Here is a 27,731-nt window from a genome sequence, read left to right as displayed (position 1 = left end):
GTAAAATGCATGTATATCCTGGAGATTTTTTAAATCGATTTTAGGTCCAGCCTGCCAGGATTGATGGCTGATTTTGTTCCTGACAGAGAACATTTTATCTCAAAGTTAAAAAGCCCCTATCCCCAGAAAAGGAAAAGAACCCAAGAAGAATCTGTCTTTGATTGGTTTGGTATGGTGAACTAGATCAGTTACAATTACATTGAAAAAAAGAAAAAAAATAAGAAAGGCAGGCTGAAATGCTTTGTTTACAGTCACAGAGCTGCCTCAACCATGCCAGCCCAACTGAGTGACTGAAGGGAACAGTCTAGTGATTCCATAGAGTTCCACTTACTGGTTAGTTTCTAATTCCTTGATCTTATGTCTTCTACTGGGCTCTTTATTCAGGGGCTTCACTTTGTAGTACAAAAGAGTATTTGTAGAATATGTAGAATGTGTGTGCAGTGAATATTTCTTACCTTGACAGCTGCTCTGTCAAGCCCAGTAGCAGAGTTTGGCCCTTGGAGCTCTCTGTGGGCTTCCTGAGAAAGCTCTAGCTCCCATGATCCTCATCAGACAGGAGGATGGGAGACAAGCACTTGAATTTTGTGCTCCTCACGTGGGAGTACAGAGCAGCACAAGGGGCTCTGCAGAGGGGGCAAGGACTAAATGGAGCCCACTTTATTTTTTCTTCAAATGTGGGCCACTGAATGAGGCTGCTTCTGCTGTTTTCCCTCTGCTCAAGAGTCAGTAAGAGCTCTTCCCTGGTACCATGATGGGCAGACCTCTATTTGTAATGGATCAGTCTTGAGACAGTCATCATGCTTGCATTTAAGAAAATCTTTCAGGACACATCTGCTCATTAGTGCTCTCTCTCTCTTTTGATCTGTTAGAAACTCATTCCCATCCTTCTAGCCATCAGCATCTTTCATTGTCCTTTCACAAATTAATTTAAAAACCAATCATCCCTTCTTTGATTTAGTAATTGCCAAAAAGAATAAACAGAAGTAAAGGTAAAATAATACAATTTCAGGAGGGAAATGGTGTGTTCTGAACTGAAACTTCAATGCATGTGCACCTCACATGCATTAAGGCAGCAAGTTTCTCTAATGTCCACCCAAAAATTAGAGAAAGCATTCCTTGCCACGTCTGACTGTCACCAAGGAAAAGTAGTACTGAATTTTTTCTGACTCTGAGCATGTCAGGTTAAAATTTGTCACAGTCCTTTAGCTGTAGTAGATATATAGTACAGAGAGAAAATACTATTGAGCAGTTATGGCAAGTTTTGACTTTTCTGATTTCCTTTATATTAAGATGCTAACCACAGACACTATTAGTCTCACCCCCTGATTGGGACTGATTCAGAGAGCCTTAAGTTTTCAGATACAGAGTGGGTTTGTAAAATGATAAGACATACAGGATAGTAAAATTTTCGGTGTAGAGCTCCTTTAAAATACAGTGACAGTACTAACCCATCAAGATTTCCAGGTAAGTAGTCGCAGTGCAGGTGTTCACCAGCTCTGATTTTCTTGAGGCACAGGATGTTGTGCTTTTCCTGGCCTGAAATTCCATTTCTGAAAACAAATTGTTTGGAAAATACTTAGATTTATAGGGAGAGCTCCTGCTTTGGCAACAGCAAAAGCTAAGTGAAAATGACAGGGAGTGCTCACTTCTTTCTGCAAGTTCTGTCTTCAGTAGGAAAATGGCAGGCTGACCCTGGTGTGTTCCAGCTCTGTGTGGGAGGATTTGATGTACTTTGTTTCCAAAACTTGGTTGTAGTTGCAGTTTTCACATATGGAAAGAGACAGAGGTTAAACACGAGACTGCTGTAAAAATGTACTAGTGTTCATAATTATGTTTAAATTTTATTATTCCTTTCATCTGCAAAATAAAATAATTAAAGAAACATGAAATAATAACAGAAGAGAAAAAAGTAATTTCTTGTTCTTATAGGATCATAAAATCCTATAATGGCATGGTTTGGAAGGGACCTTAGATGTTATCTAGTTCCAACCCCCCTGCCTAAGATATGGACACCTTCCACCTGACTGGGCGGCTCAAGGCCCCATCAAACCTGGCCTTGAACACTTCAGGGTTTGGACACCCACAGCTTCTCTGGGCAAGCTCTTCCAGTGCTCCACCACCCTCACAGAAAAGAATACTAACCAGGTTCCAATGCTGGTTCTTGTATCAAAACCTTTTCGATCCCCTTAACTTCTTCTGCCCTCCTTAAATTGCCAGTACAGTTCCTCCAACTAATTATTAAATGGAGTGGAAATTACACAAATAGGAGTTATTTGAAGATGCAGAATGATTTTACACTCATTCTTATGTAATGAGCTAGAATTGCACAGCTGACCAAAAAACAGTCCTTAATTCAGAATTCCAGCCTGTTTTTCACTTCAGTGGCTTTGTAAAGTTCCCTCTAGTCTTTATGCATCATTTTATGTGGTTTAACTGAAATTCTGAGAAAATAAAGGAAAATGAACCATGGGCATGGAGAAATGTGGAAGGACAGATGAAGTGAGAGATTTCACATCAGAATGGGGGCATAGAGAAAGCAGTTCTGTAAGAATGGTTTGATCAAAATGTTTGGGATGGTAAAGTGACATAGAGAAAAAATTTTATTAATTGAGAAAGAATGTATGACAGGAAAGATATGCTTTATTGGACTGAAAAAGTCTTCCTCGACAACAGCAAGTGGCATAGTTTTCCATAGAAAGTGTCTGTCTTATTTGGGAACTGAAAAATGGGTTGAATAAAGACTAGAAAATACCAGTGTAGAACCTGTGCTTCTGTAGGTGAGCACTCTTGAAGCAGAAAACCTTTTCTACGCCCATGTTCTGACTGGCTTGAGAGAACTCAATGAATCTTGATTCAGGCTTGGGATAAAACCATAAGGTATGTTTTCTCTGCTTGCTCCCTTTTTCCCCTAAATGTTATTACACTGCAGCTTGGCTCTGTCCACACAGTCTGGAGCAGACTGTGTTGTAACTTGCTTTAGCCGCCGCTGAATTTAACAGCTTTTGGCTTTGTAAGTAATGCCTTAGGAGAACTCTTGCTCATCTGTTCCCTGAGCCAAAGGAAAACTCCTCCAGTAGCTTTCCCAGTGTTTTCTCTGGCTGGAACACATAGTTACCGATTGCTAGGTGAAGATACACTATCTTTAATCTTATTTTTGTATTTTTGGTTTGTCCAGCTGACATATTCTAAGAAATTCACTGCTTTGACTAAAGCAGTGAAAGAGTACTTTCACAATGAATTTTCTTTTCATTTCCCTCTACTCCATGTAATTAAATTCTTCCACTGGTGGGAAAAATGCTTTTCCTTGATGTAAATATGTGGCAAGTAGTTGAATACTGAGCCAGTCAGTCACATTTCCCTGCTAAGCATACCATTTCCAATATTTTTCATAACAGAATTACTTAACTTTGTTTCCTAGTCCTGTACAGTTTGCTTTCTGATCCTATTGTCATTTAATCTGTTGCAAGAAATGCATCCATTGGGAAATTGTTAAATAGGATCTCAATAAACATTTGGATTATATTTAGCAAGTACAAATCACTAGAAGATGTTTGCATATTTATTTGTTGAATTTCAGCTTCCACTTCAGGTTAGATGAGACATAAACAATTATACAGCACCTCTGGCAAAGAATTAGTCTTCAAAGCAAGTCAAAGTAACACTGGGAATTTGGAGGAAGATTTCTGAAGTTTTAGAAGGAACTGTGAAAGGCTTGTGATTTGTTTTAGCTTCTTGTATTTTATGTCAAGTATGGAATTAATGTTGTAGTCTTTTACTCTGATACATCTTGTTTGTTTAACTCTAATATATATTTCTGAAAAATATTTATGGCGGCACTGGTCAGAGACTGCACCTTTGCCTGCATCATTAATGTAAAAATTACCCTAATTTAAAGCCAGCTAAAATATTTCAGGGGTGGTGGTATGTTTGTTTATTTGTTTATTTGGTTTGAGGTGGTTTTTTGTTTGTTTGTTTTTTATTTTCCCAGGGTCTGTGGATCAGACTCTGCATTGTACTTTGTAACAGAGGCCACAGATAACTCTGATCTGCCAGAAAGGTTTTAATAGGTTTTATGCAAGATCCAGGATCAGGAGGCCAGGTATCACAGCAAGCTTTTGTGCCCTAGCAGAGGAAATGCTTCTTTGGACGTGTTCTTGGCCTGCTTCATTTTAGGAGAATCTCTGTGTAAATTATAGGTGAAAATTAACGTAATTAATTGTAATTAGTATAGTGTTTATAGTGGATACATGTTCCAAAATCTTCAACAACGGTGCAGGAGACTTCATAGTTTCCAGGAACTGTAGATCTACAGTAGCAATTAGATCATTTAGGCCAACCCTGAATACCTTTTGAACTCTGCATTTACTGTCCATTTGCATCTTTGAAAGTCCTCCCACTTATTGACAATTAAGTTTGATGCCTTGTTACTTGTGTACATGAAAGCAATTTCTGTTTGTGTCTCAGTGTGCCATATTTATTTAGTAGCATTGCTGGATTTTAAGTTCTGGAGATAAACCAAAGCATTAAGGGCACAAGGATTACCTGCTGTTCATTGCTTGTCCTTTCTTGCATGCCTGGATATGCAGGAAGGACTTGCACTGAAAGTGAGACTGATAAGCTTCCAATTCTCAAAACAAGGTGCTATTTTTATTATCTAGTAAAAGACTTGAGATCACACTTTTCTTGGTACTCTGTTCCTACACATCCACATGTTCTTTGAACTCTGTCCTTAATATTTGTCCTATAAAATCTGTGTTGTTTAAAGGGGAAAAACAATAAAGTGCATTTTAGAATGTGTGATCCCTTAATGTTATTTCATACTTTGATGGGAATAATTAAGGGTTGGAGTCTGTACTTTGATTAGCAGAAAGATATCCTTGTTAAATCCTTGAACTGTATTTTCTTTTTAGCCACATGTTTCTGCAGTCATTTCCAGTTTTGCAGAATATTTTGTTCAAAATACTATGTTCTGTATAAGGTTCATGTAAACTTATTTTTCGTATTTCACAAACATGAGGAATCATTTGTTGGTACCTAGCCTTGTCTCAGAAAATTATGATTACTCAATCTGGATTTGTGATTATGGCATGAAATTCTTCCCAGTACTTCTTTCATTTTCTTCCACTTAGGTAGGCATCCATTCTGCTTCAAGTTCTAGTAGAGCTTTGTGTACAAGAATCCTTGTCCTGCATTGTAATTACTCTTCCTCTCTCTCTCTTTTTTTTTTTTTTTCCCTGGTGTTTGCAAGACCAATTTTCAGTGGATTAAACTTGTAGCTGAAGAAGATGGGGGAGTTTTTCTGCCTTTGATCACAACTAGAACTGTCCACCTAAGAGAGCTTAGTTCAGGCAGATATCTGCCTTTCACTCAGTGGCCAGAGGAAACCAGCATTTAATGAAAATTTAGAGTCTGGATGAGTTTTGTCTGGGCAATTTATTTTTCCTTGATGGCAGAGATGAGGAAGAATGTGCAGTGATGCAGCACTGAATGAAGGATAGCAGAGGAGACACCAAGACTTGATGCAGGAACAGAAGGAGATTTACTTCTTCAGTCTTCAGTGTTACCTGATAGGATCTATTTTTATATAGAGATGTCACCTGACAGAAGTCAGGAGAGAGAATATCCAAGTAGTTTAGATGCAGCTAGAGGCAGGGAACTAAAGCCACAAGGGAACAGAAGAGGCAGTTGAGGTGATCTGAATGCACAGCTGTATATAAAAATGGTAGTTGGAAGGAAGAGGTCTTTGAGGAAGATGACCACGTACTGCATGTGGCTATAATCACAGCAGAGAAGCTGGCGCTAATTGGTAGTGGAGAAATCAAGTGAAAGACTGATGTGTTATGATGGAGAACTCAGGAGGAAAAAGGGAGAAACAGATGACTGAAAGAAGAGTGGCACCAGAAAAAAAAAAAAAAAAAAAAGAGAGAATAAGATGGGGAAAAGTAGAAATTTGGGGCTGAGAAGGAAGAAGAATGTGATTAAAGAACTGAGGACAACAATTGGGTGGTTGGGCAGCACCAGGGAAAAAAGGAAAAAAACCCCAAACCCCATGAAAATCTGGGTTTTCTTGTGGTATGAGAAAGACACAAGTGTGTGAGTCTGAAGACTCATTTTCTTTAGGTGGAAAGGCACATCTGTCAGCAGAGGTTATCTGAGGAAAGATCAGTGTTTTGTTTTCCAAGACTAAAGTAACACTGTGGAAAGATAAAACTAAAAACAGTCCTAGAGAAGAAACTTGAGACAAAGATTTCAGGATCCCTTTTGGAACAAACCAAAGATTAATATATCCAGCCAGAGAAAACTCTCCTGAAATCTGTGGCTGGTGTGGTTTTAGTAGAATTACCTTGGTCTCTGAGAAGGAGGGTGGGTGAAGGACAAGCTAATGAAGATGGACCAAGAGGCATGAAGAACTCAGGGTCATGCAGGCGTGAAGAGGTCTTCATGCAATGGGCATGTCTGTACTAGCAAATTAAATGGAGTCTAGAAGCAGTCCCTGGCCCTGGAAATTAAATGTACCTACTGTTGACTGTCCCTGGCCTAGTTTTGGTGCATACTTACGGGAACTCACCTGAACTATTCCCAGGTAAGGTTTGAAAGTTATCTTGGGATTCTTCCCGGTAGGCAATTTAAAAGCAACCACCCTGTTTTGGAGGGTGACAGACTTTATTAGCATGGCACCTTTCTGTGCCAGTTGGCCTCAACATTCTTGGATATGTTTATTTTGCTTGTAGAAATAGAGCTGCAAATGGCTCAGTACATGCAATCCCTTAGAAACTTAGGACATCGATAGTCTTTGATGCAAGCTGTGACAGGTAGTGAATATGATTTCTTCTTTAAAATGTTGGTGAACTGAGGTGTTGATGTGCTCTCAGATTTTGTTTTTATGGAGCACGGCGACATTGTAGAAGAGTTGGTTATACAGAGTAAGTTTGTATGAAGCATGCATTTACTTATTTCCATTTAAATGTTATACAAGCATAAGCAAACATAGGTCATAAGTAACACTCCGTCTCACAGAAGGACAGGCTGTGAAATTAAGGAAACAAGGTCATGAGGCTGGTAAGTAATTCAGTTGGCCAGACTAAAAAGCCCAAACATTTAAAAGTAAAGAAAACATTTTTAAAAGTTCTTGAAACTTGTGTAAAAACAAGGCAAATCTCCAGACCTAAATAGATAAGATAAATATGGATCTAGAATGGAATAGGTGTAATGGGAAGGTGATGGAGGCATGGAAACTTTGCAGTAAGTAGAAAAACGTGTAAAACAAAATTTCATGTGTTGTTCTGGATTTTGAATTCAGGAATGTTTCAAACTAAAACAGGAACAGCAAGAAAAGCATCGCTGAGAGCCTTTATCTTAGCAGAACAGGCTAGCAAAGTGAAACCCAGAGCATGATAAGATAGTTCCTTGATAATACAAGGAAGGGACTGGTATAGAGGAAAGCTGGTTAATAAAGCTAAACAGTGTTGACACGTGAACAAAGTTAGTAGCAGATGTTAATTTTAGCAGAAAGCAGTTAGTTGACTCTGAAAGTGAAGTTAGATCATCCATTTTACCAGAAGCAGCATTCACCTCAGCTCGCATTTTCTAAATGGGTTCATGAGCATGACCTGTTCTTAACCAGGCACAACATTGGTTTTGTGAGGAGCTTCAGAGAGGAGCAGGAGGATTTGCACTTTCCTTTCAAATGGCTTAGCTTCTGAAGAGCCAAATGCAACATTTTTGGAAAGAACTGTGCAGAGTATTTGGCAGTTCTCCTCCAGCTTATCATCAGTCTTTCAGCAGTCATCCTACACTCATGGATCCTTTCCTCTTCAGTTACAGAATTGTAGAATCATAGAATGGTTTGGGTTGGGTGTTTCACTAGACTGCATTGCTCAAAACCTCATCCAACCTGTCCTTGAACAGTTCCAGGGATGGGGCATCCATAGCTTCTCTGGGCAACCTGTTCTTGTGTCTCAGCAACCTCACAGTAAAGAATTTCTTCCTAATCTAAACCTACCTTCTTTCAGTTTAAAGCCATCACTTTCCTTACACTGCATATCATTGTAAGAAGTCCCTCTCCAGATCTCTTGTAGGCCCCCTCTAAGGGCTGGAAGGTGCTCTCAGATGTTTCCAGAGCCTTCTCTTGTTCTGCCCTTTAGATTTTCTCCGTTGAGGGTTGATGTTGTATGTTCTCCATGGTCCTGCCATCACAGGTGCTGTGCTGCTTTCCTGGTTCAGCTGCATGGGAAATCAAGCCCACACAGCAAGTTCACCTGAAGGAGCTTGTCACCAGGGAGTGTTGTGTCAGACTGTGTCAAACTGTTGTACAGTATTTTTTCTCGGTTTGCCCTGTTGCTGGAGCAAGATTTCATGGTGAGCATTCAAAATGCATGTCAGTGTAATATTGGGAAATGTTTTGTTTATGTGTGACTGAGTGTGAATGTAAACTGATAATGCCAAATTGTGAGAGAAGATAATTTTAATGTCTTTCTTATTATTTTTGTTGGCATTTACGTATTTCTATAAATACTGTGCAGTCAAATGAATACCAGACTGATGAATGTGGAAGCCCTCCATGTCTCTAAATGAAAACTTTCAAATATAAATAGCTTTAAAACTATAAATAGAAAAATATTTATACTATATTTATCACTAACCACTTTTTTCCCCCCTTTCATTGCATCACCCATTTTATTTTTAGTGATGCTTACTTAAAATAGTTTCCCTGCTTCCCTGTTGGCCATTTTATGGCCACTGTGGAATCCAAGTGATTTCTAAGCCAGATGGTAGGGAAAGTGTTCCTTACTTGAGCAATGTGTGCCTTGTTTGTTCAGACCTTCTTCACTGATGGCATTAGCTTTGTCTGTTCAGTTAATTTCACATACATATTCCGTAGCTAGTTTCAAAATATGATTCCAGCACTGTTCAGGACCTCCTGTTCTTCTTACATTGATGTTATTCTATGTCCCATTCATAAGATTGTAGCTCTAGTTTTGCTAACTTACTAAAGTCCATACTCTTTATGAAAGTCGCTGTGTTGGTAGCCATAACAATTTTTTGTATTCTAATTTAATTAGTTTTACAATACTGATGTGTTGGTGCACATCACCTCAGCTGCACACAAAGTAATAGAAATAGCTTTAAGTTTTGATGGCCCTCAGGCCTTAGCTTTGACTTCACTGTTGAAACTGCAGCTTCCTATTACATCCTTTTCCTTCTTTGTGTCTGTGTTCATAGATAATAATGATACATAATACATAATTTAAAGTAGGGTTGAATGCAGTGTAAGCCACATTACTGTTTGTTAGGGTTTGCAGACCAGAGTTGTCTTCCAACACTACGTGTTTGAAGAGGATGCAAGGGCACCACATGGTTCTTTTCTCCTGAACTGTCTCAAAAGAGAGAAGTAAGTGTCTGTAAGGACTGGCTGATTATCTGTACACTGCTCAAAATGGCAGACAGAGTGTAGAAATGCAGTTATTTAAGGCAAATAAGACCACGGTTGGCTCCTTGTAACTCTGACTGCGTGCTTTGCCCTCATCCTAAAACACTGCTGCGGGAAGGAAGAGGAAGGAAGCAAGATAGGAGTTCTTATGGCAAAGAAGTAGGAAACAAGTAAGACAAGCGGACAAGTTTTGTGCCCAAATCACTAGTAGCAAAAGGCATCCTGGCACTTCTGAGGCAGTGGTGGTTCCCTCTTGTACCAAGAGAAATGCCTTCTCCTGTGTCACTTGCCAGCAACCAGGAGATGTGTCTGTACGGGCAGATGAGCTGGGCCCAGGGTGCACCTCAGACCATGTCAGGGTGCTTGGTACCATTTCTTGTGGTGTTAGTGGGGTCCCAAGAGCAGCAGATGTGAGAGCTGACGTGATGAGACGGAGTGAGAGGTGATGTTCCTGTCTCTGCCCAAGCCTGTGCTACTGTACTCATTGCCATGAGACCACTTGTACCTTGGACTTCTTGCAGATCTGGAGGAGCAAGGACATGAGCAGAAATGTGTTCTGTCATCCTTGAGAGGTGGAGTAGGCATTGCTGCTTGTCAGATAGGAAGTTCCCAGCTACTACTAGTCGGCCAGCTACTACTGATGGACTAAGACTGTTTTCCTGTCCTTATCAGGCAGGAATTTTTTCTCCTGCCAGTAAGCCATCATGGAGATTCCTTAACTTCACATCCAAGCAGATTACTGTTGCACCCAGCCAATGACAGATGAAATGGTCTGTGTTCATGAGGCTCTGAGACTCTGAAGAATCATGGACTCATTTATCCATCAATCTTCATGCTTTGAGGCATGCCAGCATCTGCAAGCTTCTTAGTTTTAAATGTGATTGATGTAGTTTTATTTTTATGCAGCGTCTTGGGATGCCTACGGAGAAGGGCTCTTAAAATAGGTGTAACTTAATGTGCTGTTCAGACTTCTCATTAATCTGCTTGTCTTTACTCTTACCCAGAGGTAAAATACAAAAGCTACAGAGGGAGGAGTTTGGAATAAACTGATATAAAAGGGGACTCTGAAATAAAGACATTTATTATTGAGGACTAAGACTAGGAGTGGAGGAAACAGGATGTTCAGAAAGTCCAGGCCCTTTGGCATGAGTTAAGGAGCTTGGAAAATAAGCAGGGCTACAGTGAATTTGTGAAACAATGTTTGTCTTTCTAAACTGAATACTGGAAAGGATCCATTTCACACTTTGCCTTTGCCAGCACCCTGATATCTATTGTAGCACTCATCTTCTGGCCTCTTTATTTTCAGAGAAAAGTTTGACTTCGTGTTTAAAAGTTATTTGTGTTTCCCAACTTTCTTATGGCACTAACATGATCATGTTGGGCTATGGGGCTAAACTTTGGAGTCTTCATCTTTGGTCCTGCTGTGCCACCTGTTTCTGATGTTTGTATTTCAGCTGCAGTGATGGCTAATGGGCTTAAAAGAATCCACTTCCACTTTGCTTCACTGCTGCTTTGTCTGCATAGGTACATTAAGCAGGGCCAGGACTTGTATCTTATGATTGTCCATATTGTTTAATTTCTAGCACATTCCATGACATGATTTTGGTCCGTGCCAACTAGCACACTCCCAGATGACAGCTGTGGCAGGATGGCGTGGGAGAGAGACTGTTCTCAACAGGCATTATTGAAGAGGTAACCATGTTTTGCAGGGGAAAACGGTGTAAAGATGTGGATTGGAACTGGCTTTGACTTTCTCCTCGAGCCTCTGGATTCTGATGTATTTTATATGCTGTGACCAGTCTCTCCTGATCTTAGCATTTGCAAAAGATACTGAAATACAAACTTTTGCTTCCTCATTGCATTGCTAGGTGCTGTTATCCACAAAAACATTGAGCCACCTCCTCCTTCTCTCTGTGGGCCATCTGCTCAGGTGTACAGCAACACTTCCATATTGATAAGATCTTTTATCTTTCAGTAAGAGTCAGGTTAGGGGCACAACTCAAGTTTTATGTCAAGCTAGTTCACGACAAAACCAGTCCCTCTGAACCCGAGTGAGCTTTCCAGAGAGTGGTCTTCCATCATGCAGCATATTTGCAGGCAGAGGTACAGCAGTAGCTCACAAAGCCACTGTTGTTACAGGCCCACAACAGCAAGTTAGATAAGTAATTGCTGTTCTGGTATGTATGTATTTGCTTATCACACAGGGTCATGATGATTGCACATACAGATTGTTCATTTGCTTGCACACACAGATTTTTTTTTGAATTTCACACTGTAATTCACTCTTCAGGATTTGTTTGTTGCACTTTACATGAAAATAGGGAATGTTTACTTTTCCCTGTAGGATTTGTAGTTTGTGAAGCCCTCTGCAGTTCTCTGTTGTGTAAGGGATCACTGAATTCCAGAGCATTGCTGATGCTCTGTCTGAATGTGTTTTTCCAAAAATCGCTTGTATAAGGTGCACCTCTATGTGAAGTATTCTTTATAAACCTTGATTGTTCTCTTTCTGACTTCATTTTGTAGTGTCTGAGTTTTTAGTTGCAAATAGAAATATTATTAAAACCATAACCTTCCTCACTCACTGTTGCAAATATTTTTTTATTTAGGTAGTACATGGTATGATGTTTGTAGGATGCACATCAACAGTAGCTACGGGCTGCACAGACTTGGGTTCTTGTCTTGAAAATCATAGGATTAGCTGCACAGTGAGCCTGTATCTATCATGAAGATTTAAGCTCTTGAGCCTGTTCTTGGTGCCACTGGAGCAGCAAAGGAAGAAACCACTGCTGAGTCATTGGACTAACCAGTGTAGGATTCCTCATCGTGACAATCCGTGTACAGCACTGTTATCAAGGGGATTAGAGACTCTGAGCAAAAGGGATTTTGTTGTGTTAGTGCTAGATGAAATGGTGCTTTTACAAACTGGTGTGCTGGGCAGGTTTGAGGCTAGTGAGAGCCATGACAGTAGCAGTCACACAGAAATTGTTAGGAAAAAGAAAGGCTGGGAGGGGTGCAGGGTCTCCTGTGTAAATTCTGTTTACAGTTGTTGCCAGTCCATGCACTTCTCTCAGTATTCATTAGCTGAAGAGACTGAAAAGTCAGTCTGGAAGAGATTCTGCTGACTACAAGTTTCTGTAGCCTTTGGTGGTGCCAGCTGCAAAAATAGGCAAATCCAGCTCCAGTGGAAGGGCATGATGGGGCAGCTCCAGCCCAACTGCTACCCTGGAGGCGTTTTGGAGGCTTTGGCTGGAAGCCCTGAAATGCATCTCCCTGGGGAGGATTGCATTGCAAACAGACTTTGCCCTTCCCTGCTGGTGGATTCCTTTGGCAGTAGGCTGGCATCAGAACACCTAAACATGTTTGTGATAAACTGCAGTGATTTTTTTTTTGCCCCTCTTTGAGATGATGTGAGATTTGCATTGTGTTTATTAATTCATCTCACATATGACCCTTTCAAAAGGTCTCATCATAGCAGCCATTCATTAGTGGTGGCATTGTGCCTGGCTGAAGGCCAGGTGAAAACATGTTTCTCAATTTCTCACTCTTACATGTCCTAAACCAAACATTAACAGCTCCCCATTGATTAAAGTGGCTCTTGATTGGATCAAGCCTACTCTGTGGTAGGAAACAAAGGACTGGAGGAGTAGTTCCTATTTTTCCTTGGAGTTTGGCTTTCTTAAAGAGGAGAACTGAGAGGTCCAATGCACTCCAACCTGAAGGAATACCTTTGAAATAGGATATTTGTTTTACATGTATAAAGAGATTAGCATTAGAAGTAATTTAGAAGTTACTTTATGCATGCTTTAGAGGACTTTCTCTTTTCCCGCAGAATTATGGTCCTTGGTAACTTGGTCAACTCTGTGTAGGAAAAGTCTTTCTGGGAAGGGGTTAATGTACTGGGAGAAAAAAGCCCACTGAACAAAGCAATCTCTCTGCTGAAAATGAAGAGTTTTAAAAAAAACACAACACTGCTTTATCTGTTATAATTTTATGCTTTTTTTTTTTTTTTTTTTTCCCAGGGAATAATTAATATTTCTTGTTCATCTTATTTACTTACTTTTCATAGGAAAGGAAAAACTTTGGGATCACTCAGTAAACAAGAAGTTTCAATAAGAGCCAATGTTTGCTTCAGGCAGCAATTGGACCACAGCAAATGTGGGCAGGCTGGTGTTAGCTCCCATGAACTGTAATGACACTTAGATTGTTGCTGAACTAAGTATGCAGGTCAATGGGTAGGTCTCTGCGTCCCATACTGGAGTTCTTACTGCTGTATGATTCACTGCTTTTAGGACCTGCATTAGTAAGATTAAAGTCAGTGCTGCTTTGCCTACCTAGCTCCTTCCTGCAGGGAATGCAGGGAAAAAATACTTGTGAAATCCTGAGCACACAGAAAAGAAAGAGATCCACACTTACCTTGTTGCAGTGATTTTGAGGCTTTTCTGCACTTTCCTGCGGGACAAATTGCTGTGCTGCCTCATTTTCGTTGGTGTTGTTCAGACATCAGTTATTCAGTTCCTACCCCTTGCACAAGTGCCAAAAATCACAGATGTGGAAATCTTGGGCACTGTGATTTTTCACAGCATTCATGACAAAAAGACAGTTGGCTTCAGAGATCATAGGCATCTTTGAATATGAAAAAAGCTCTTTTAAGTGTATTCTTCCTTTGGAAAGGCAGTTGCTCATTCAGCCACAGTCAAGTGTGAGCACCCTTAGCTGGAACCCTCTGCTGCAGTGTGGTCTTGCTCCTGTTTAGAGTCAACAGGGTTGTTTGCACCACTGCAGCTCATTACCCGGGCTTTTCATCAGCTGCTGAACTTCATTTGTTTTCTGGAGTTTACTCCCTTAAAAATATGGTAGCCCTCAGTAGAAAACCAACTCAAACGAGAAGTGTTGGACTTGTTTTCTATTTTAGGTATTATATGATTCTATAGCAAATAAAAGGTATAGATTATTGAGTTTTACTCAAACAAATAATTTGCAACAGCTGGTAAGGAAGGGGAGCAGCCATGAGCTGAAAATAAAATTTACAGCGCAATTCCATGTATGTTGTCAGGGAATCATTCCCATGCAACCCAGTAATGGCGCAGAGATTTCAGGGATTATGTTCAGATTAAATGTCATCAAGAGCTGAGCCTCGGCAGAATGCCAGAAAGGTCATATGAGGAAAGTCCCAAACTTACACTCAAATAAAATTTTGTTCTGCTTAATAACCATAATACACTGCAAATTTGAGCACAAATAATAACTTAGGTTAGGAAAGATAATAATTTTATTTTTAGAAAGTTTATTATTTAATTAAGTTTCAGGATTTTTCACTGCTTTTTGGGATTTAAGGCTATGTTGGCAATTTTATTTGGGAGTACAGGTATTTTCTTGGTAGCATGACATTAAGAAACTTTATACCAAAGCTTTTACAAGTTTTAAAATTTGAAATTTTTCATTTTCAAGTTAAACATGAATGGAACAACAGCCTGCTAATACTACCACAAGTATTATTATTTCCCACAAACACCCGTGTTACTTTTAGGAAGTCCAAAATGCTGTAATTCCGTGGCATTTATGGAAGAATACTTTATTATTGGGAGGGAATGAGAAAATAGTTAACAAATACATAGTTGAGTATTGCTTTTTCTTTTATTTATCTGTGGCTGGTCTATTCCATTCCAAAATACCTGTGGAATTATGAAGGAATATGCTGACAGTCTAATACTGCATTGAGAATGTGTCATTTTGGTTTAATCTGATCTGTTTACAGTAGATTGGTTTCAACTACGGAAGGGAATTCTTTCCCTAGGGGATATCTATACATGGAATTGTAGAGCCTTAGCTATACCACTTGAAATAAACACTCTTTTAATCTACTTGCCATCTCTGAAAAAAAAAAAAAAGCTGAAACTATTTAGAAGGTGATTTCTTAAATCTCTTAAGTGCTCTCAAATGTGATCCTACTATGCATATGCCTAAGGGTCTATGATGATTTTTTCTGTATTGTTTCATTTGCCGCCTGGCACTGACCCCAGCAGTGGTGTGGGCACACCCCTTCCTGCTGCCCTTGGTGGGCAGCAGGTCTTACAGAGAGAATTGTCACAAGGCTTTCTTTTGGGTGCAACCAACCTCCTGAATCAAATCACTGCTGTTGGATTTGATTTACCAGTGAGCTTCAATAAAAAGGGAGCAAAACTTGGAGTCATTAGCCAAAGCAGTGATGAGACTGTGGATTCAGGGCTCCAACTTCATTTTCTTGTTATATATGCATCCCATATTTGTAAACCTTATTTTAGGTATACTGAATATACCTAAGTATGTGCTTATATCCATAAGTATGCATGTGTGTGTAAACATATGTGTGCATGTGCAAGTTGAAGTTTATTTTCCCCTTTCTCCCGCTCTGCGGTTTGCTCACCTTGCCTGCTGCAGCAAGGCACAAGACAGAGAAGAAAATTGTTTTAGCTGACGAAGGCCAGCATTGCAATGTGAGAGTCTACAAACTCATCTTCTGTTCACTGAAGTGTAGAGGTTGGGAGGTAACAATCAGAGTTGTCAGATTCTGGAAGGGGTCACAGTGATAACAGTGGGATCAAAAGTCGGACTGGAAGGAGATGTGGCTGGGAGCAGCAGCAGGACCCCGGGCTGGGCGCCCAGGCTCCTGAGGCAGAGGTGCTGCCAAGTTTTGCAGAGCAACAGATTCAACTGGTTTGTTATTTATGAAGGATACGGTATGCAACCCTCAACATGGCAACAGTTCTTTAAAGTGAAGATGTAAGAAATTCCAGTTAGAAGTCAGTCCTTTAAATACTTTGAATAAACAACATAAATTCATTAATTATTTCAATAAAGACCTTATGTTGTACCACTAATTTGTCCTGAATTATTGATAGGATTTTTTCCATTACTTTTCTAAACCTTTATTTAAACTACAGTCAGTAAAATTTTACTATCCTACAGCCCCAGACACACAGTAATAAATCAACCCTTATTTCCTTATTTGCTTGAGGCTAATGTGACAACAAATAGTTTGTTCACATACATTATTTCTTTGTAATACATCGTATGCAAATATTTCAATTATTATCCTTTTATCTCTATAATATTTTAACAACATGATACAACATGTTCCTCTGATAAATTGAGTTACATAAAAACAGCTTTACATCTGCATAATGCTTTAACAAAACATTCCCTGTATTTCAAGTTAAAATGTGTGTTCAGCTTGGGAATATCCTCATAAAGAAACTTAATTTGCCTTATTAAGAAACACTTGGGTATTCTTATAAGTTTCAAAATATATCTTTTTTAATAATAATTTTATCACATTTTGGACTCCTGCCTGCCCAGGCTGCCTGGGGCTGGCAAAGTTTTGGTAAGTTGAGTTCTGCAGTTAAATTGAGTTGGTTACTTGTTTATAAAGGATGTAGCTTGGCTTTTTTCACCTTTTTTTCCCCCCTTCTGTGAATATTTATGTAACTGGATGTTTATTTTCTACTATTAATCCTTAGTGGCTTGAGGATGATGGCTTTCCCTCTAAAGCTGGTAGAACCCTGAAAAGTGATGTCGCCCCAGCAGGGTTCATCCAGCTTCGTACCTGTGCAGCGCTGCGTCACCAGCATTATTTTTTTGGAGTAGGATTGTTCCAAGGGTCTGTGAGTACCCTTGGCATGGTGCCACCTCCCCTGTGTGACTGTGTCCCGGTGCCTTGCTCGGACAGGCGGGAGTTTCAGTGCCTGTGCTGTCACAGGGATGGCAATGGCAGGGGTTCTGCTGGGTACCCGCGTGCCTGGGTGCTGGAGGTGGCCTGGGTGTGCTGCCCACCCAGCGTGCCTTCCTCAGTATGAGTTGAGTAGCAGGTACTCAGGGCTGTGTGAGGTTGCACTGGTTGTATCCTGAAGTATTTGAAGTGTTTTATCCTAATAAAGCAAAATATGCGAGGGAGGAGTAGGTATGTCTTCCCCCTTCCCAAAGAAGGGGAAGAGAAACACATAATGATAGAAGAATTAATTTCCTCTTAACTCTGCCTGTACTGTCTCGAGGCTTTTTATAAAACCAAATAGCATTGCTAAGCATCTGCTTGCTGGAGGAGTGTGAAATAGCCAGGTGTGCTTTGTGTAAAAGCAAGTGATTGTAGCCTGAAACATCGCTGCAGACGCTTCGTGAGTCAGATCATTCATGACTGCAATAAGGAGATTATTCATGGCAGGCTCCTCATTGTGACAATGGTCCTTTGTTTGAAGTCTGCATTGTGTATGTGCTATACTTCCGATTTGAAGATTCCTTCTCTGCTAGAAAACAGCATTGCAGCAGGGAACCAGAAGTGAAGATCAGTGCTGCTAAGTCCAGGATGTTACTCCGTGCTGGAAATAATTGGGAAAGTTCATAGTTGAGTTAAATGCTGCAACCATGAACTTTAGTGGGATGATACTTCTTCCTGTTGGCCCTGAGGTAGGTTTTTATTTGATTTTTAGTGAGTTGTCTCTTGGTTTTGTGGGTTTTTTTGAATTCTGTCTTCTGATTAGAACTGGTTAAATACTGCCAAGAGAGTTTTCTTGCTCACGATCATATAAGAGGTATTTTGTCTTGATAGTGACAGTCCTTTATGTACACAGCCCCCATTTTGTTTAAGGAAAGGAAGAACAAAACCACAGCATTTCTTTTGTGTTCAGAGTCAAATTAATTTTTAGTTTGCTCATATTCTTAATTTTTTATGAAATTATTCTTTTCTCCATTATATAACTTTCAGGAGGTCCTGTTTTACAAGGTGATTACACTTTGTGGTGGACCAGGGTGTTTTAGACTTAGGTGCCATAATATGGCTTGGATTTGTCTCCTGTCCCCCTGGGTGGCCAGACTGAAACCAAGGCACGTTGTGCTCCAGATCTTTCCCCCAAGTGGAGCATCCCCGTGTGTTCTTCCTTGCCTGGTGCAAAGAGCAGCTGGGCAGTTCATCCCTGATGAGGCAGGCTGGGGAGCACGGGGTTCTGGAATCCTCCTGCTCTTCCATCTTGAGGAGTCCCACAAAGCTCACAGGCAGCTCTGGTGGCTGTGCTGAGAGGAGAGCACCTCTGTCACTATTGGGAAAATGATGATGGTGAGTCAGGGATGACTTCTGAGAAAACTGAGAGTCCATCCCAGTGTGGCAGCAGCACCTCAGAGGGAATCACCAGAGCTGTTTGCTGCAGTGGTAGAGTTGACAATAACCATGTTTCCCATGGTCAGCAGCTTGTAAGAAAAACAGAGCAAACTCGGTTCTTGAAAAGCACATCTGAAACTAAAATACTGCTTTTGTTTTTACTTTTGATTCCAGCTTTTGTCCTTGAAGCTCAGAGGTTTCCTGGTGTTTTCTTTTGAAACTGTGCTGTTTAATGCAAGGCAAACAAGACTAAAATAAATCCAATGCAAGCATTACAGAGACTCTGTCCTCTATTTGAGCATGTGCTTTTTATTTTTTTCCCCCGATTAATTATTATATTCTACAGCAGAAGATTGTTTGGATTGTTAGTGATGAATTTTGAACTCCAGTATAAATTTGAATTCCAGGTCATTTTGTTGCAAGTTCACGTAATATTTATATGCCCATTTTCAGAAATAAAAAAGAAGGAGTTAATTGTTTGACAGGAAGAATAAAGCATTTGAGTATTCTGTATTGTGTGGGGTTGTTATGACAGACTTCTTTTGGTTGCACAGCATTCAAATTATACATCAGTAGGGTAATGTTGCATTATATCATCTGTTGGTACTTCTACAAGCAATTTCATTACTTCATTAAAAATTTACAGTGATCTGAAAGGCACTTTGTGATAGATATAGTAATAAGTATACACATGTGATTTTGTATAGTGTTATGTAGATCTATATTTTCTGCATTCTATAGCAAGAAATAGACTACTATTCCTCTTGAGATACTTGCCAGGTAATTGAATTTAAAATCTGAATATTTTAATGAAGCTTTTAGTATCTGGATTTTAGCCATTTCAGTTGCAGCTGACAAAAATGCTTTCACTGTTATTGGAAAAATAATCAAATTGAGTTTGCTGAAACAGAGATAATTTTTTAAAATAACTTGATTTATTTACAAATGAGATTAAATGGGAAAGCAATAATACTTTTTGCCCTAAGCAGTCAAAGGGAGCAGTGTTTCTTTATTACCTTTTCCACACATCTAGATCAGGGCTGTTTAAATTGCAGGTTTGATTTAGGCTTGAACCATGTGCGTATTTGACCTTGCTATGATTATATTAACTTTGCCTGATGGTCTTGGAAATGTGGCACATCTTGCTGTTTCAAGATTCTTGGAGAGTGGATTCACCATTCCTAGGTGTCAAGACTGTTCATGACTGTTGGATAGCCATGAAGATGCAGATTGATCTCGCAACAAATAGCTGAATAGCCTAGTAAGTTAACTGAATAATGCAGATCAATACAGTGTTATCTTGTCATTTACTGCAAAAGATTATTTTTCTTCATGAAAGGAAAAAAACAAACTGTGGAATTCTGTTGTCAGTGAACTTTTGACAGTTTTATTAAAAAATTTTGTTTTCTATGAAAATATATAAATTGCTATGAAAATGTATAAAACCTTCGTTGTGACCAGAACTTAGTTACCTAGTTGAATAGGTATTAATGTAATTTTAGCTATTCTATGCTTGAGGAAGCCCTAGGATCTTACATTGTTTATAAGGACCATGAATGTCAGAAAACAGGTTGGGAGTGAGAGCTATTGGCTTCTGACATAGTCCCCCACATGTAAAAGTGTAAAATGAGCATTGTGAGTAGGATGGCATGTAAAGAGCAGTTGTTGGGGTAGGAAAAGGTCTCCTTGGAGTTGCTAAGTATCTGATTTCAGTTTTCTTATTTCTTTTTATGTTTTGAGAAGTTCACAGATTTGCAGTTGAAGTTTTATAGCAAATATCAGGTTTGAAACCTCTCAGCAGAAATACTGAAGCGTAGTTACTGCGTGTACACAACAGAGGAAAAATCTTGGCAAGAAAATCCTCCCTTTTCCAGTTTTCTCAAAAGGAAGAGTCACGTGAAATTATTTTCTTTAAATTGTTTTACAGTGCCGTTCAAAAATGAGATGTTTTGTACTCCTACTTGTTAGCTCAAGCACAACCAGATAATGATAATTCTTAGACCTGTGATTATTCATTGCTAGATTTATTGATAATGGTACTCTTGCACTCTTGTGCAATTGCTTTCCAAAGCAATCTCTGTAGTGAAAGGCAGCCTGCTCATATTTTCTCTTTTACCACTTTAGCGGTGTCCTTTTCTTCTTTTTTTCTTTTTCTTTTTTTCTCTTTTTTTCTTTTTCTCTTTTTCTTTCTTTTTTCTTTTTTTTCTTGTTCATTTTTTAGTTAATTATTGTATAAAAATTATTGTATAAAATTTCATATCGTATGAAATTTTAATATACAGCCTTGCTGGGGAAGAGAATGGAGGGAAATAAGATAAATTGGCCTAAAACCAAATTGAAGTGTAAAATTGAAGTAAAGTTCTTAACTGAACTGAACTTTGAAATATTTACCTAGATCAGTAATGATTTCCTCTGTTAGCACTGTAAAAAAAAAAAAAAAATCTAGAATTATTTGCCTAAGGTTGAACCATACCATTATTAGATACATGTTGCTGCTATCTGTGGGTTATTCAGTGGTTAATATGTAACAATCATTCTTTATAGTGGTCAGTTTATTTGTATCAAATTTTGCTCTTTAAGATCTTCACAAATGTTTGGGAAAGAGTGGGAGGACAGATTTATTTTCATAAAGTGGTGGAATTTAAAAAAAAAAACACTACCACTAAACCTATTTCAGGACTATTTAGAGGAGATTTTTTACACATGCTTTCAACAATACTTTATCCAAAAATGTTTTCTCCAGTTCTCTCATTTTTACTCAATCTGCAATAACTATACCTCAAGGGTGTCTTCACTTCCTTCCAAACTTCTCCTGGGCTTGGGGTTATTCCACCCATACACAGAGACCTCAAAACACTTGTCCAACGGAAGTGGTTTTTTCTCAAGACCTCTGGAAATCAGTCTTTCCCTGAGATTGAATTGGTCCATTGTTCAGCTCAGCACTAAGTAAACAAAGAATCTTCATATTTATTAGGAATGGAAATGTATTTCTATGCTCATGAACTTCCACAGAGAAATCCATTTGCTCAGTCTTCAGTGTAACAACACTGTTGACACAATTTCTGGATGCTTAGCATCCTTTTTTGACATTGCCAGAAGAATCTGGAATATGTGGTAAAGGCCAATGCACCACACCACAATAAGGCTGTATTTCTCTGTTTTCCTCTGTCTGAACAGTTCTGACTTGTAGCAGGTGATGGTTCCATATGAGTGAAATACTTAAATTTACAAATGTGAGGAGGGTCTGTTTTAACTCTTCTGGATGTACACACCCTTAATTGCTGAAAACTTCTTTAGGAATTTCTGGGTTAGTTGGAGAGCTTGGCTGTAGAGCTGGAGTCACTGAACTTCAGAGCTTGAGAAGACCTGAAATTTATCTGGTAGATTGTCATCTGTAGACCACAGAGATGACCTAGATCAAAACTTTACCTGTCAGAAGGGTTTCAGAACAAGTAAAAGCAAACTGAATGCAGGTTTTGAACTTTGATTAATTTTATTGGACAGTTACACCTGGAAGGATCCTGGCCAACCCATTTACAGCAGCACCAAAGTGGGCAATGATCAAGACAAATGTCTTAGTAGGCAGAGTCACAGAAACCTTTTGGAAGCATCCTTTAATCTGGTAGTGTGGCATGTGTGGGATCCCTCAGGGGTTACTGTCATTAACTACTCCCATGAGACTCCTGACAGAGAAGGTTTTTCAACACCAAATGTGAATCATGAAGCATGCCTTTGATTGATTGCAGCCTCTTGTTTGGAAATGTAATTAATGCCTCGGTTCAGCTGCCAGCACGCTGATGTGCAGTGATACTTGAGATGTCACAGAGGGTGTCCCCCATGGCCTCCAGCAGTGGCTGGAGGAAGGGTATCTCTGTGAGAGATGCCCCATAAAGTTGGGGTGGTACTTGGAAATAGGCAGTTGAAAAAAAAGCCCTTCTGTCAGGAGAGCCTTGTGTTATTTAAATTCGTATGAGAAGTTGGGATGTTTTCCATTTTCATCCTTTTGCCTTTCACTTCTTCCTCCATTATAAATAAAACTTAAATGTTTCTGTAGAAGAGGACTAGATTGACAGTAAAGATACCAGCCACTTCAAGGAAAGAATTGTTGCTCTTGGTCTTGGTCTTCATGATATGTAATAATGGCCAAAAGATAAAAATTTAGCATTTTTTCTTTAGTGTTTTTGATACAGAGATTAGTAATTCATAAATTATTTTCTACTTTGGCTGCTGATATCCCCATTATAAAACTGAAGGGTTCTTAGGGCAGCTCAGTGACGCTTTCAAAGCGTTTCCTCTTGGATGAGATCCAGAGGATTCCAGCATGGTCGTTTTGGCACAGTTGGTTGGTTTTATAAAACAGGTGTCTACATGTGTGTAATAAATCCAGTTATGCTGATAAATCTGAACAGATAATTGAAAAGTGTGTGTTACAGTGAACAAAGCTGGTAATTTACCATGTCAGTAAAACAAAATATTAGCAACATTTCTGTAATGTGTGTAATGTTCAGTAATTATGTAATTTAATGGCTCCATTGTGTGAGCCATTTCTAAATTCCTGTTCAAAATGTTCTTGATCCAGATGTTCATATATTTTATTTTATTACTAGCTGCCTTTCAGTTAAAATCTGAAAAACTGATTATCTTCTTGCTTTACATGGGTACCAGCCAGTCCATGACAAAGGATATAAAATTAATGAGGAAGTGGAGAACTGAATCATACACATTAAAAATATATGCAGTAAATGAAAATCATCAGGCTTGTATTACCAAAGAGTCACTTTTCCAGGTGATGTTCTAGTCTATTCTTTGAAACCAAAAAAGCTTTTTAATCCTGCTCATATCACTTACATCAGACTGTTGCTAGTTAAGTTGCTAAGATTCAGCAATGTCTCACATGGCCTGGAAATCTTAGAAAAGCAGACAAGTCATTTTACTGTAATGAATTTCATCATTAGCATTGTGATGTTTTGGGCTCTTTTCATACATTTCCTTACAAAGTTTTGAAGTCTCAGTTCTTATTTCAGATTAATGCCTTGACCTTTTTATCACTATATAAATGTGGAGTCCCATGACCTTCAGAGAAAGACAGAGAATCTTCAGTATTTTGTAAAGCTCATTAACAGCTGAAAAAAAATTATGCCCAAATGTGATCACCTCCATGATTACTGCTACTGAATTAAATAAAGGAAGCATTGCAAGGAGACAGTTATATTGCACTTACTGGTTAGCAAAAGTTCTTCTAAGACCCAAAGGATGTGCTGTAGTTTGGTCTTTGTTCCTCAAGTGTGTAACAGATTTCAAGGGTTGCCTCCAGCCCTGGCAAGAGCTAGGACCTGTGACCAAAGATTTCAGAGATGCAGGGAGAACTGCTAAAGTCCTGGATTCTGCAGTGATTTGGGGTGTATGATGAAGCTGAGGATCAGTCAGTCAGGGCAAGTAGATGAGTATCTATGTGGTGTACCCATAAAGTATATCTATATTGTATCTGTGCACTCAGGATCTATGAGTTGATGTGGCCCCCATAACTCACCAAATGATAGTCCAATCGTTTATTCCTTTAAATATTCTGTAAAAGTCCAGTATTCTTAAGAGGCCACCTGGATGAGAGCTGATAAATGGGATTTAACAGATTGTTTTCTCATCTTTAAGGTGTTTTTTTCTTTGCACAAGCTCTGAGAATAGGTCTGATCCTGAGGAGACTGATCCTAAGACCCTTTGTTCAGGGAAGTGCATATATTGCCCTGTTGCCTCCCTTCCTCCTGCTCAGGATATCCAGCTAGAGCTAAGGGCAGCTTGGTGAATTAGCAGCTTTTGCACTTCATTTTGAGGCTATTTTCATCATCATGAGTTTAGGAGCACAAAGAACTTCTTTTATGCCCCCTGATGCAATGATAGTCAGTTAATCCAGCTCTCTTAGCTGAGTATTATGGGGGATCTTCAGACCTAAATTCAAATATCTGAGAGTTAGGATCTGTAGATGAAAGGCTTGAGGTCCATGGAAAACACTGTGAGAACAATTTGTATGTTGTGCTTAGATTCAGCTGTAATTATGTTTTGTGACCAAGGGGAGGAAGGAAGTGTGATTTACAGTGTTGAGATTTGTGATGCTTTCCATTAATTTTGACACAAAAGCATTTTTGGAGCTCTTGTATTGTGTGCTGCAAATCTCCCCTAGATGAAAACAAGAAAACCATAATATTGATGGCCATGCTTATAAAAGTGTTGTGTGATAATCCATTTTAAATCAAATAGTGATGTACAAGCTTGTGTGTATATTCTTGGTTTGGGTTCTCTCTCTCTCTCTCTCTCTCTCTGTGTGTGTGTGTGTGAAATATAAAGCTCCAAGATATACAACTATTGAATTTTTTTTTTAAGAATTAATGCTAAACTCTATACTTACTGCCAAGTCAACACATAAAAATAAATGAAACACTCACACAAACATTCTGCTTACCATTTCTGTGCTCAGAAAGATTTGAGTTTTTATTGCCTCTCTCAGCCAGTATGTAATGACCCAGCATTTCTGCTGCTGAACAAGATTGATTTGTTGTGCAAAATTGATGATACCAATTATTCTACCTGAGCTGTTTTCTGATGTCTCTGCCCAGTACATTGGTGGTGATGTGGGAGTAAGGTTCCAATGCTTAAGTAAGGTTCCAATGCCTTAACTGCTTGCAGAAAATCCCACAAAATCACAGAACATGCTGAGTTGGAAGAGATCCACAAGGTCCAACGCTTGGTCCTGTGCAGGACCATCCCCATGAGTCATCCATGTGCCTGAGAGCATTGTCCAATTTCTTCTTGAGCTCTGTCAGGCTGGTGCTGTGGCCACTTCCCTGTGGAGTCTGTTCCAGTGCCTGACCACCCTCTGGATACGGAGCCTTTTCCTAATATCCAACCTAAACCTCCCCTGCCACAACTTCAGGCCATTCCTTTGGGTCCTATCACTGGTCACCAGAGAGGAGAGATCAGTGCCTGCCCCTCCTCTTCCCTTCATGAGCCACTTAATCTCAAATCAATGCACAATGAACATGAGTGTATGTTATGGTTGTTATGCTTGTAGTGTCTTGAACGTTATCTGCATTAGAATATTGGAGGGTTTATGCCCTACAGATAGAATATGAGTGGAATGAATGAAGAATTGGATGGGATTCCAACACCAGCTTTCAAGCGTAACTGGATTGAAATTACTCTGCTTCTGGTTTAGAACTAGAAAAAATTTTAAAAACCTTAACTAAACAGAAATGGGGTCTCAATTTATCATCTGGTAAATGAACAGCAGTCCTGTGCTTTTGGCTCAGCCACTGCACACATTCTCCACAGTAATATGACCAATGCAAAAGTAGTTTATATCATATTTTAGTGTCTTGTTCTTGCATATTGCAATAATTGCATATTATCTTTAAAACAGTGAACGGAGATGGACAGGAAATATGAGACACACCAGACTAAGGAAGAACAACGCAGGTTTTATTTATGATACCTCCAGAATGGCACTGGTTTTTTGTCAGTGTGAAGTACTAGCAAGACCGTTCATGCCAGCCTTGTGATTTTTTCAGTGATGATGCACACCCTTTTGTACCAGAAGGGAAAGAAGACTGCACGGAAAGAAGTTCATTAAGCCATGTATTCATGTATTCACAAATACATGTGAAGTACGCAATAAATAAAATCTTCTAAGAGTGCTACTTAAGGTTATAGTGTTCATATGTCAAGCTCAGAAGAAAAGACCAATTACAATCCCTATGCAATGAGTGGTTTATGTTATGTGGGCAGTACAGGTGTCATAATAATTTTCTTCTCTTGGTATATTGGTAATTTACTGAATAGTGCCATGAGATAGTGCTTTTTTTTTGTGGCTGTCTAAAATCATGGAAGAGTGTTAATGCTTCATATTCTTCAGACTGAAATGGTTTGGATGCCTTCTCTATTTTATTGAGGTCTAGTGCTATACATAAATGTATTTTACTGTACTGATTTATCAGCTTTTCATAACCATATCTGAATTGTCTCAAATACCCTCCTATCCCAAATCATTCAGCTTGTGTTGTAGGCACTCAGACACCTTCCTCACAGCTGCCTGTCCTGTATGTTCATCTGTGCTTTTATTCTCTGACAGAAAGTGTAATTAGAGAACAGTGATTTAGGTTTTGGCTTGCCACACACTAAAAATGTACTACAGTACTCTTTCATCTACTGCTGTTGTCTTACCCAAGTGTTAGGTATCTCTTGTTTTTCTCCAGTTAGCTTCCCAGCTCTCTCAGAGGTGAAATGCTCTGTCCATTAGCCATATAAAACATTGTTGTCTAGGCGGGGAAGAGAAGAGTTATTTCTCTTAGTCAGCCTAGTGTGGGAATTTGGAGAGACAGAATGTAATTAATTATCAAGCTTGAATTTTGGCCAAGGCTCTATTAGAGACGAGAGTTACAGTTTATGAATTTCTTTCATTCTTGTGATGATAGGATGAGCATGAGGGAGACGAGAGGGGGGGTTTTTGCAAACATAGAAGTTTGGGCTCTTGCTGTGGCAGCGTGTTTCAGTTGTCATCATGTTAAACTGGACTGTTTTATGTGGCTGTGGCAGGAGAATGGGGGGTAAAAATGATAGCACAGCTTCAAATGAAATTGTTTGCAGGGGAAAAAATGGTTAATTATACATAAATTAAGCTCACAAAAACCAACCAGAGCATGAAAGAGCTACAGTGCATGCCCTCTGCCTTTCACAGACTCTTTCCAATTCACTTGGTGCTTTGTGTTGCTTTTCCGAGGCAATTCTTTTCTCTTTATGTGCACCAACACACATTTTGTCATAGTTTGTTGATTGTAATTTTGGGACCAGATCTAGTAAGTCTCTAGTAGGCTGTTGAGCAATTAGATCAAATATGAATCAAGAAGTTGCTGCGTAAGTTATATTTTATAATTCCTCTGCCATGTCTGGAGTTAATTTTGTAAGGAAGAAATAATCACAGAGACAAGTATTAAGACTGAACACGTCCAGAACTGGAGGGGAGGAGAAACTGTGTGTCCAGCAAGGCCATTTTTGTGCTGTTTTATTGGGAGTATATGCCACATCAGCCAGCACTAAAGGAAATAGTCTTATGCAATGGAGAAACAGGACTGGAGAGTAGATGATCTGTCTTTGACAAATACCTCTCTTGTGAATTTTCAGTTGTGCTCC

General features: G+C 39.2%; 1 protein-coding gene across 3 annotated transcripts in view; it reads left to right on the top strand.

Moving 5' to 3' along the window:
* The window catches only part of THRB (thyroid hormone receptor beta), a 156,461-nt gene that overhangs the window by 37,328 nt on the left and 91,402 nt on the right, over nt 1-27,731 (top strand). The gene's annotated exons all lie outside the window — the stretch shown is intronic.

This window comes from Pyrgilauda ruficollis, unplaced genomic scaffold (genome assembly GCF_017590135.1).
Source record: "Pyrgilauda ruficollis isolate IOZ18807 unplaced genomic scaffold, ASM1759013v1 scaffold2, whole genome shotgun sequence".
In the NCBI taxonomy this organism is placed as follows: Eukaryota; Metazoa; Chordata; class Aves; order Passeriformes; family Passeridae; genus Pyrgilauda; species Pyrgilauda ruficollis.
This window is presented reverse-complemented; position numbering and strand designations above follow the sequence as displayed.